Source organism: Lissotriton vulgaris, chromosome 6 (genome assembly GCF_964263255.1).
Source record: "Lissotriton vulgaris chromosome 6, aLisVul1.2, whole genome shotgun sequence".
Lineage (NCBI taxonomy): Eukaryota > Metazoa > Chordata > Amphibia > Caudata > Salamandridae > Lissotriton > Lissotriton vulgaris.
Window position 1 is genome coordinate 165,001,899 of NC_141694.1, and position 13,015 is coordinate 165,014,913.

A 13,015-nucleotide genomic window follows, 5' to 3' on the forward strand; every position below is an offset into this window, starting at 1 on the left:
AGGCGTTGGAATTTCATTCCATTGTCACTCGGACTCACAGCCTTCTTCTAGCTTTTAGGTGTAGATCCTTTTTTCTGAACAATGCTTGCGTTGATATTAATTGAATTTTACTTGACTTTCTATTGTAAGCTTTCTCTTCATCTCAACGTCAGCCACTGGCAAGGTTCATGCTACAAAAAGATGAAAACTAAATACAATCACTACTTATATAATGGAGGGTAAAGCTCCCAGTTCCAGGATCAGGGGTGAACCTTTCTCGGGTGGTGCCCTGGGCAGAAAGAAATTTGGTGCCCGCGCTGCTGCTGGTGAATAGGGTGAGGTAGCAGGGGTCCAATTGTGCACTCACGGGCCAGTCAGTGGGTAGTTGCATCAGGTGGTGGCTGGACTCAGTCCTCTCTGTGCCTTCCCTGGCTCGTCTGATTAACTCACAGGTTAGCCAAATTGTTGATGGAGCATATGGAGTTGTTGGTTCGTGGGTGTTAGGGGTGGGAGGTTGGTGTGGTGCTGAGGGCGTCAACTGTGGCAGGTGAAGAAGAAATTATTGAATGCGGTCTAGTCTGAATCATTGGAACCAGGTGGGAGGAACACTGCTGACAGCTTCCTGCGCCCCTCCGAGGATTGGCATCCTGGTCATGGGCTCAGCTTGTTAATGCCAAAAGGCAGCCCTACCCAGGATAGCATGAAGATCCTATTTGTTTTCTTGGTATATTTGTAGAGCATGACGTCCTTGTGTTAACACTCAGTCCCTCATTGGTGGTAAACAGAAGTTTGGGAAAAAGTAGGATTAAAAATGTTTTAGGTAAAAACCCACAAGTTCTGGGTCCCCTCTGCCTGATACCTTTTGCCAGTGAAAATCAGGTAGGAAACATGTACGAGAGAAAGTCCCTAGAATGAGTGAAGCGTGCTGATATCAGTGTCTAAACAGCAATATCATAGCTATTCCTCATTACAAGGGACAAAGTTCATGGGTTTGTCGACTAGTGTTGTATTACTGCACCTGGTCATTACCACATCCTTACATGAGAGTGGGGTATTACCATACCATTTTTTTATGACAACCTGTAATGATGCCTATAGTCTTTAAGGTACTGTGAACTACGTTTCTCACTATACATGTATTAATAATTGTCTTGTGATATTGCTACAGATTTCTTATAAAAGTCGATTATACCATCTGTTGTGTTACACTTTGTCCTTTTATATCACAGTGTGTACTGTAGAGTATTACTTCCTTTTGTTTGTATTTAGAATAAATGTTATTATGGCCTACTTGCAAGCGAATGCATGTATTTAAAACATACTCATCTGTTCTTTGATTTTCCAGATTGGCTTAAAATTTGTTTTGATATGCTAGGCTGTTCAAGGATATTTTGTTTTGTATTGTATTACATTAGTGTTTGCATGGCACCACATGCAGCACTGACACTCTCCAGGGCTCTCACAATATAGGACTAAGAGGAGTGGAATGGATAGGATAGATTTTAGCCATGGACGTCCTGGTGGAAGAGAAGTTTTTTCAGACCATTTTTGAATGGCATATTGTTTGTGACTGATGCAGTTTTTGAATTTAGACCTTTCCAGTTCATGAAACTCTACACCACTACCCTCAACCCCTTAAACCTTTTGGTACTGAAGTGGCAATACCTAATAAAAGGTAAAAAAAAAGTACAGAGTCCTGATGAGAAAAAATCTGAGCCACTATATTTGTTAACTCCAGAAGCTATAACCTCACTAAGGACCTCATTCTCAACCCCACCTTTGACGACAGACATCCCCTCATACTTGGTGATAACCCGCCTGCCTGGTGGGGATCTCTGAGCCTAAAGTGCATCCGCTGTACCAAAAATGCACATAAGACTCACATTGGCCTGCTAGGAATTAATGTTCTCCACAAATAAACACCCAAAGGCAGTTTGTGAAAAACAACAGTTTTCTCCCTGCTCGTAGGGAATATTGTTTTTTCCTGCAACGACTGTTGAGCTCACACACACACACACACAAAATAAGAGAGTGTTCCCCCTGCCAAAATAGGGAATGTTGACTTTTACAGCGACCCAGTTTTCGAAGGTGCACATCATAACGGTACACTGGTTTGCATTGCAATGGTGGTCAAGTATGGTCCATGGAGGAACCTTTTTAAAAAAATACTTAATGGTAAGAATATTTTGTGATGGATGTCCATCGTTACAATGAATTTAATAAAATTGTACACCATAAAAAATTATATGTCTTTGTTTATATGGAGTAAATTCACAATTTATTTTGACGATTTAGATCTTCTTATTGAAGACAAATGGAGAGATATACTATTTATATTACCTATTCTTTACGTAACAACTTTCAATTCAGGTAATAGAATAACATTATGTACATTGTGTAAATTGTTCAGTACCATCAGCTGAAATAATTTGAAACCAATAATAAACAGGAGCCTTACGATTAAGGAGGGAATGTATATTTTGACCATACCAGATGGTGGCAAAGGAGATAGCAAATGCAGGGACTGAGAGTTTCTGTTCAGTATGTGTGTGGTCAAAATGAAAGCATTAGACTTGGGTAGCTAATGAAATGCCAGAACTAGATGACACCACTCATGGCTTGAGAAAATCTAAAGTGAGTATGCATTTTTAATGGCTGTCTGGTTGAGAAATAAATACAATGCCAACCCTGAAACTACCCAGAGATCGTTAGCAGTGCACAAGAGTGATCGGCTGACACTTTGATATCCCTCAGCATGGTGGAGAGGGGTTAGAAAGCATGTTTCTGTTTTCTCTCCTCCTGGAAGGTCCCAAAAAAGTTTAGAGTTAGGGCTGCCAAGGAGAGAAAGAATGTGAGCTGGGAATGGGATGCTCCGCATGTCGGTCAATATGGAGCTTAGAAGTCCCAGTGATCTTGCCTCATTTATGGTATTTGACCACTCTCTGAAAGCTGTGAGACAGAACTGTAGGATACACTAGGCTCTTACCTATAGGTGCAGGTGTAGATAGCACTAAATATGATGAACATGGCAATACAGTATTCATGTATTGACTACAGTTTACACTAATCACTTTGCTCCACCATTAGCAGCCCAGTGGTTGCCCGGCTCTAAATGAAGAGGAGGAACCACAAGTTTGGAGAGAAGAGAGTACTGCCAAAACCTGACATTGCTGCCTCTCTGACAATGTCTAAATGAGGGACAAAGTGTTGACTCTCAACTTCAATCCAGCAAGTATTCTGCAAGTTGTCAGAGTACATTGGGCAACAAAAGCACAGCAGTAACCTCTGTTGATCACTCTAAATCCAATCTGATCATCGTGCAGAGCCTTTCCTTCTTCATTATGACTGGGAAAAGACCCTGCATGGAGGCACTTTGCTCCATTAATGAGATGGTGCTCTACTATTTGTGCTCACCTGGTTGCTCTGGAGGCAAACCTCGAGGGTCATGAAGATTGGTGCATGAGTAGATGTGACTTTCTCTTGTAGTATTCATGACTTACCCATATATTTCAGGAGTAAGTCGTGAATACCGCTAGCTTACTCCTGGTATTTAGAAGTACTGCAAGAGTAAGTCACCTCAAAATCTCTGTGAATCAGGCTCCATCTTTCTAAAATCCACCTGATAGATAAACATCCAGAAGTGACCACAGGGCAACATGAGCTGTTCAACAAAACGTGCATATAAAGAAATATTTTAATGTAATGCCCAAGGCTTAGACGGGAAACCAAAATGAGCCATAGTTAACTGTTCAAAACCCATACATCAGATGGAAATGTCTGAATTATAGCTGTGAGGTCTTTTATGTTTAGGTCATGGTTGGCCATCCAGCATTGAAAGCACCCTTTCTTTCCATTGCCCTGTGTGGGGTCCCTCCTTCGTGGAAGGATTTATCCCACCAACCCATATCCCCTCTCAGGAGCAATGTTCTCTCTAATTTATTTCCTCTGTGTGCGTCAATGTAACGTCTCTGTGCACCAAGAAACTGACCATGCATGCATACGTTACCCTGATTTCCACTTTAGGCCAAACAGGCATGTACTCACATGTTTGTTTATTTGCATTTGTTATGCTAAACAGGTTTATAAATCCACATTGTCTGTTAGCCCTTCTGTGATGCAGCTTTTCCCTGGCATTCATGCTGCACAAGAGGTAGAGCTATGCACGACTGGAAATTAATAGGGAGGGTTGAGCCAGACACAATCCTTTAGAATATCCCACATGAAATGATGAAGCAGTGGCATGAAAAAAATATAACAAAGTCTTTTTCAAATTAAAGAGAGATTATTTTGATAACAGCAGAATTCGAATGTATTCGTAGTACAATAAATGACAGCACAGCAAAATGAGGATGACAAACTTTGACACATAGGAATTGGGTAGCAGACTGCCACAAGCCTAAAACCTGACGCATAATTGCACTGAATATGCAGCAACAGATTGTAACCCCAAGAGCCATTCTTCAATATCCCATTAGGTTCCACATACCATAACATTGGGATTTTTCATTTACTACATCAGGCATAACACAACTATGGGATATAAGACTGACACACGCCATACCTATTGGCTTTGCCAAAGCATTTTGGTGTATCAAACAAATGAGTAACAATGATTTTGTTAAGGTGATGTGAAATGGAAATATATTCTCTTAACACACATCCTTTTTGTCCCCACAGCTTTCTGAAATCTTTAATATGCATATCTCCCATGTCATCTCTTTCTTCTTGTGCACCAATTTTTCACTCTCTCCTGAACATACTTAATTTCACCTCCTCTACTTCAACACCTCCAACACACACAAACATCACACAGCCACTCACCTGCTGCAAGTGCTACGTGTTGTTTTTCTTTGGTGATGTCTTAGTTTCAAAGTTGTGTAAGTCTTCCATCAAATTTTCAAATTTTTACAATTAACATATTTATGTATGACCATCACTCTCTGTGCTTTGTACATGAGCCAGCATGGGCGGTACATGTAGTCTGAACAACGTTAGGACTCACTGACAGGCACTGAGAGAACAGGCACTGCATTCTGCCTTAACTACAAAGCTCTCAAACATGTCCCATCATAATCATGCACCCACTGTTTCTACGCAATTAAGCACACACAGCTGCAACTCAGTTCACAGTATGCACTGTCATATAGTGCATAATAAATTGCAAATAGACAATGTTTGTAAAACCTCATCCTCTCAGGTAATGCACAATTAAATAATAAATGAAGCATCCATGCATCTCAGGATAATTTGTGTAAAATGGGCTGGTAATGGGGTGACTGTTGATGTAAGAATGTGTGTGATGTGCATTTCCAAAACATGGATGTATTGTTGTATGCACTGTGCAGTGATTGTTATTACTTCTACTTTTATAAAGGAAAACTGTGTTTGTAAATTAACCAAATGGAAAGCTTTATTTCAGGTTGAAGGCAAGTCTGCATGATCCAAGAAGAGGCAGGAACAGTTTTCACACCTTCTCAGACAGTGGACTGCAGTTACTAGTAATAATGTTATTGTTATTTGTGTGAGGTCCTGAGCAAATCCACTTTCCTGTAAAAAAATACAGTCCTCCATCTTGCTAGCAGTGGCACGTAGCTAAAGTTTATGCATATTTTGGAAGTACCAGGTAGCCAGAAGCATAGAAATTACGCCATGGGCTCTGGAGGACGCAAGGGAAATGGCCCTTCTGACTCTTGTTGGGATAGGAATATACAGAACTGTTCATGGTTTAATGGTGCCCAGTGCCACTGCACCTGCCGCACCAATGGTAGCTACTTCCCTGGTACTGACATCAGTACATGTCCACTACACGGGAACAGTGAGCTGGTGCCTCTAAAAGAAAATACTGCAATTAGTGTTGTGCAGATATGAGGCTTCCATTGGTGCAGCAGGTGCAATGACACCGGGGCACAGGGCCAGAGGGGCCCACTGAATGCTGATTATTGCCATATTTCAAAGTTCAAAACACCCATTAGTGGCTGATTTGTACAAAGTGAAACTAGAAAATCTGGGATTGATCCTGGCTTTCTCACATAACCAAATTGTGTGGCCTTTGTCAAATAGTTTATTTCAGGAAAATGCCATGGTTTAAATAGGTGTGTTCACCATTAGAGGCATACAAATATTTTGTTAGACTTTTGGGGGGCAGAATTTTATATAGTGCAAACTCGACCCAAAGGTATCAGAGCACTTTACATGAGCACCTGTTGCGTTACAGACAGACGCATTCATTTTTGTTAGGCACAAGGAGATTAAGTGATTCACCAGAATCACAGGATGTTGAGCGTCACTGCAGAGACTTAAACCCGGTTCCCCAGATTCGAGGTCGACCACCCTAGCTGTTTGGCCATATCCACTAGACTATAATGTTGTTGCTCTCTATACAAGAATATGGGTCACATATAGGGTGCACATGACAACTTCTTTCCTCTGTTCACAAATGGCATTGCGACAAGGGAAGGGAAAGACTGGTTCTATTTTTTTAAAAAACTTACTTTTAATCAGTGTTGTGCACTTATATACTAATGTGACATATTAATGCCAAAGCTTCAGTGTGTTAAAGAAATGGCAAGCATTTCAGAGCTCAGCTCGTAAAAGAGGCTTGTGCACTGATATACTAAGAATTATCAGGCTGATCTTTATCCACAAACATCATCTGTCCTGTCATAAACAGGAACAATGCACAGAGCACATTATTACCAGGCCTTCCAAAAGTGCCAATTGATGCTTGACAGTGAAAAATACATGAATCAGAGAGGCCACTGCTGCCTCTATATCCCTGTAGCCACCGGCAAGTTCAGCAAAACTTACGAAACAAGTGGCATGTGTGCAGCTTGAGACCAGCCCTCAATGTACTTCAGAGTCATTCTTAACACCCAATCAACCCCCTGCCCTCCTCCCATCTTCCTCACACCTCTCGCTGGCACACTGAAACGATCCCTGCCCCCACAACAAACATTGTTTATTTTCGCCCAGGGCGCAGTCCCAGTCAATCGATTACGGCCATCCCTCCTTGTGAGTTGTGACCCTCTGCAGCCCTCCAACCGCCCCCTCTGCTCTTCCACAGTGAACTCCTTCTCCACACTATATTGCCTCTGCTTCTTCCTGTGCTTTACTAACATGCAAGTGACCATTTTACAATGCACCTCATGGTATTTAAAGCAGCTGCAAAACGCTCTCTTGAGTTGGTTTGTGAAGTGTGTGCGCTTTACAATTCAGATTGCACACTCCGGGAAGTTAGAGTGCGTGCGTACACATGCGCGCATGTTAGAGGAAACACTACTAAGGAGTACACAGCTGCGGCCCGCAGGTAAGAGTGTTGGGGCCGGGTAAGGGGGGATTTCGAAGGATGATGACGAGGGAAAATTAAATAAATAATTTTACCTCGTAATCATTTTTCGAACCCCCACCCCACCCAGCCCGACCACTATTACCTGCATCGGCCACGGCTGGGAGTTCATCTGTCCCGGGGGGCCTGTCTGCCTGCCAGGATACCTACTTTGGGCACCCCCTACACCCATTACTCCCACCAAGGGCCAGTGCTAGCCTTATGCCTATTGCGCATGCAAGGGTGGTTGGCCAGATGCCAGCGATCGATAGTAACCCCCCCACACTCCTGGATCCTCCATTTGGCCTCCTGCTAGCACCATTTGGGAGGGGCCCATAACCCCGCTTTCATACAAATGTAAGGAAGGTATGCCAAATGTCACCCCCACTCATGGCCTTACCTACCAGCCTACAAAGAAAAATTACAATTTCATTTGACCTAGAAGTAAAACATTAATTAACTACAAAGACAGCTATTCCCACAAACATGGACAGGTTAACCCTACTTGCTATGGGGACAGTGGGCAAGAAAGAAAATCCCCTCCTTCGTTGGGGGTGATGGAGCGGATCGGGCAGCGTCCATGCAAGACGGTCAGCGGGTCCAAAAGACCTGCCCTTTGACTCGCCTTTTATAGAAGGGGCTCTGTACATTGCAAAGACATGTGCCCCTGAAGCATTAAAATCACCACCGACAACCAATCATCGCCTGTCTTGTTAAGGAGTGCCGACACCCAGATTACCCCATAGCTACTGCCGGATTTTACAGTAGGGAGAGCCCATGTCTCCCACTGCTGGGATATTAAAAACTTCCTTGCACCTACATACAATGCCTGAGCCGCCATGTGATTACTGTACTTATTGACCCATGGGACCATTGATGTTCAAGTTAACCAGTGAGTGAACTTTCTCCAGAACAACATGATCACTCCTGTTTCTTGGTACCTCTGTCATTGGACTTTCTAAAACACCTGGACTCTTAGTGTGAGGCCAAACCGCAGAAAGAGCATCAGTGCTTAAACCTTCAAGTCCCTGTTGGCCTGGCACAGGTTTGCCTGTTGAAATCCCCACAAGGACCCTGTGGGCCCTGATCCAGCATGAAAAGACTGACCGGCGGTAGGGTCCACACGGGGACACTTCATGCAACGAAGCCATGTGATGACCTCAATCTGATCCCAGGTTAATGATGGGTTAGCAGCTTTATTCCTCCTGAAGTTCTTATCATACTCTTTCCAGGCTACACCACCTTGAGTGCACATAATCCTACTCTGGTAGCAGGGGTGTTGGGCGCCCACATTACTAAAGCACTCCACCATAATAGCTTGGCATATCGAGTAGCCTCTAACCCAGTTCCCTAATGTTTCCTCAACTTTCTTCTTGTGGGATCAATAGCCACAGTTCCTAGAGTGCGAACATTCCTTGCAACGCTTGGCCTATTCCCTTTCAGATTTATCCATCAGTAACTCAAAGATATTCACATTACCCCCTTCCAATTTTTTTCTTTGACATGCTTTAAAATGTGCCAACCTAACTGTTGATGCTCTCTCTGACCCTCACCCCAACAGACGGGCAGTAAAGGAGCCACCGTACCTGACTCCCCTGTTCCCTGAGCAGCAGGAATAATCACAGTTGCTGTAGAACTCCTGGGTCCATTGCCCCTGATGTGGAGCCCGAATGCTGTTAGTAAGCATGGGCGAATTTTGCGAATCTGGCGTTCGCGAATTTTGCGAATTTGCGAACTCGCAATCCGCAAAATCCGCGAATTTTTGCGAATTTGCAGATTTTTTTTTTGTTCGCAAGGATTTCTGCCAGTTCGCAAGGATTTCTGCCAGTTCGCGAGGGTTTTGTACCAGTTCGCAATTGCGAACATACATGTCGGCTCGCAACGGTCACGATTATGTTGTTTCTACGTCTGGTTCATCATCACAGGTTCCCAGAACCCTCTGTTTCACCCCTGCCACCCTCTGTTTCACCCATGCCATCCTCTGGTGCATCAATGCCACCATCTGGTTCATCATCACTGTAGATTATGGGGGGGGGAAAGCAAGCACACCTGCCTGCTTCAACTGACATGAATTAATTTGGGGTTGATTTATTAATGGGTCACTGTTTTAAAATTCCAGTCTGGCACCTGCTTCCTTATCTGTAATTTGCTTTCTGTTGCAGTGCAATTTTTTTCCAGGACCTTTGTTGCCTACTTGTAGCTATTCTATGAGCCTGCTGTGAGGGTCAGAGCAGGGTCATATAATTGTTGCAACTAGCAACTGAACTCTGGAGGGGCCCTTGTCAGGAAGCACTACAGGGAATTGTTACTAATGATGAGTTTGAACTTTTGAACCTGCTGAATGCTTTTTTTGTGTTCACAAGGATTTCTGCCAGTTCGCAAGGATTTCTGCCAGTTCGCGAGGGTTTTGTACCAGTTCGCAATTGCGAACTTACATGTCGGCTGGCAACGGTCACAATTATGTTGTTTCTACTTCTGGTTCATCATCACAGGTTCCCAGAACCCTCTGTTTCACCCCTGCCACCCTCTGTTTCACCCATGCCATCCTCTGGTGCATCAATGCCACCCTCTGGTTCATCATCACTGTAGATTATGGGGGGAAAGCAAGCACACCTGCCTGCTTCAACTGACATGAATTAATTTGGGGTTGATTTATTAATGTGTCACTGTTTTAAAATTCCAGTCTGGCACCTGCTTCCTTATCTGTAATTTGCTTTCTGTTGCAGTGCAATTTTTTTTCCAGGACCTTTGTGGCCTACTTGTAGCTATTCTATGAGCCTGCTGTGAGGGTCAGAGCAGGGTCATACAATTGTTTCAACTAGCAACTGAACACTGGAGGGGCCCTTGTCAGGAAGCACTACAGGGAATGGTTACTAATGATGAGTTTGAACTTTTGAACCTGCTGAATGCTTTTTTTGTGTTCGCAAGCATTTCTGCCAGTTCGCAAGGATTTCTGCCAGTTCGCAAGGGTATTGTACCAGTTCGCAATTGCGAACTCACACCGCACGCAGCAAAATTGTATCACCAAGAAAAAAAAATCCGCTGCGTGCGAATTTGCGGATTTTGCGGAAAATTCGCGGATCTCGCGGATTGCGAATTTACCGAAAATCCGCAAAATCCGCGAGCGTAGCGGATTTTCCGCCCATGCTTAGCTGTTAGGCTCCATTGGACCCACCCGAAAACACTGTTGCGGTGACTGCATGAAATGCTCCCCTTCACTTTCTGTGGAAGCAGTTGCATTAGCCGTAGGCAGCCCACTGACCCCAGGGGTGGCCCCACCAGACATGACAGCCCCTTGGGACAACTGCACGCCGACCCAGCACCACCCAGGTGAGCCACTAAGTTCCTGATCGTTTTCAGATTATCAGCATCACTAGTACCCGCAAGAGCCCCCCCCATGAGGGGGGCAGACAAAATCCACACTCTAGAGAGCAACGGTAACCCACTCGCTAAGTTATTCACCAGGTCTGACTATGCAGATCATACCAGTGGTGTATTCCCGACAGCTGTACAAGTAATGCCATTCTGTACATTACCACCGTGTGTCATCCGTCCTATTATCATGGTGACACTACCCTGCGCTGCACCTTGGCCCGAATCACCCAGCCTCGCGGCTTGACCAACTAAGGCACCCTCCCCCCAGCCTGGGAGGGAGTCTCCTGAACACCCCATGGCGACCACTCTCTGACTCTTCCCCGCCCCCTTGAACCTGCTTTGCATCTGGACCCTCTTTGGGACTGAGAGAAATGCCTTGTTGGGAGGTGCTATTCTCTGAGGTCTCTTAATCTGGTCTTCAGGCACCACCGCCCAAGGGCTGCGACTTCAATGCAGCAATCACCTCATATATAGCATCAATTCTATGGGCCAATGTCTCAAGAAGCACATCAGTGCTTGAGCGCATAGTGCCCTTCCGCACACCACTAGACATAATTGTAGCATAAGACAAGCACGACTAACAGGCAACATATATAGTGATGCCTAATCAGGAAGAGCGCTGTGAGCCACCCCTCACGCCATCACAGGTCAGGCATAATGTGCCCTTTAATACCAACCAGCAGCTAGCACCCAGGAAGCCCAGCTGCCCTGAAAATAATTGACTACTATACCAACAATTTATGCAGCAGGCAATGCTTCGCTGAACAAACAAACAGCACAATGCTACCAAGCTAAAGCACCACACTGGTGCTGCTGCCACTATGTGACCCTCAAAACCTGGCCCCCGCAGCTAAAAAGACACCAAAGCACACTGGGCAAAAGCTGCCCAAAACCAAATTGATTTTTTTTGCAATAGATGGCCTCCAAAAACTGAGCCAACCCGCCAAATAAGAGAAACTTCTCAATTAAAAACAATCAGCCTCCACTACCTCATACACTGCTCTTAGAGCAAGCAGCAAGTTGCCACGAAGAAGAAACTTCTCAATAAAAATGAGCAGTCCCCACTGCCTCCACCACTGCTCTTAGTGCAAGCAACAAGTTGTCCCCCAAACAATGCCTGTATGCTGGCGCAATCAACCCCCTCATCTGCAGCTACAGCAGTCCCCAGCCGGGGCTGCCACCGAGTACACTGGTACCCAGGTCAGGTGAACTAAATTCAATATTTATTAAAGATTTGGAACTCATATGAGGTCCACATAAAAAGATACACATAGATAATTACATAAAAGATAGTAAGAGTATTGAAGTAACAAAGCCTATCCCAAAATATGCAAATTTAAGTAACAGCCAGTTCATGTGCAAAATACAAATCAAAATCCAGTTTAGGCAGAAAGTTGAGTTTGAAATTATCAGCAAGGGAATAGGAGTAGCAAAGCATATCCTAACATGTGCTGAAACCCAGCGTCAATAGAGAATCGAGTTTTAAAATTAACATCAAGAGAGTGGGCAAAAGCAAAACATATCCCAGTTGTTCAAAGAGCAGTTAAGTAGCAGGCAATACATGTGCAAAATACAATCAGAAAAAGGAGAGAATATTAATACTCCTTAAAGTTAAAATAATATATAAAAGATTAAAATATATACATAAATTCCTTTATAAAGTTGAATCATTTTACACAGACTACATCTTCAAAACCATTTTGTAAAAACGTCACCCGAAGCCAGCAACGACAACTCAAAACCAATTCTAGACAGACAAACAAGACATGATCCAGGTTCTGAATGCCCAGCTCACAGAAATTACAAATGTTTCCATTTTTTATGTTCTGAGACCAGTTTACTGTTAAATCATTTAAACATAAAAGATTCATGCGACGTAGGGTGAACCGAAAGCGAATTTCATGTTCTAGGTTCCAGGATAAATATTTCAGAAAATTCTCGGGGAGCTCGTCCTGGCTATTTTCTTTAAACTCTCTTTAGTATTACAGAATTTAATATCTCTATTATAGCTGATCTTACCACTTAAGATTTTTAAAAAGGATTTAAATTCTAGTGGTGGGAGGGTAATTACTGATTCTTCTTGTACACAGAAGATTTTTAGTGCCAGAGAGAAATCACAATATAGGGAATAATTTCCCACAATATCGCCAAAGATTTCATGGCACATGAAACCTCTTAGTGAGTAAGTCTTGCTATTTTTTTTTAAATTTTTTTAAAACCTTTATTTATAAAAGCACAGTACACAGCGTCTGCCTACAACCCAGCGGGGCCGGCCGCTATGACACATACGGAGGGACAGAAGAAGAGATTAGAAGACAGTACACCGTTAAAGCAATC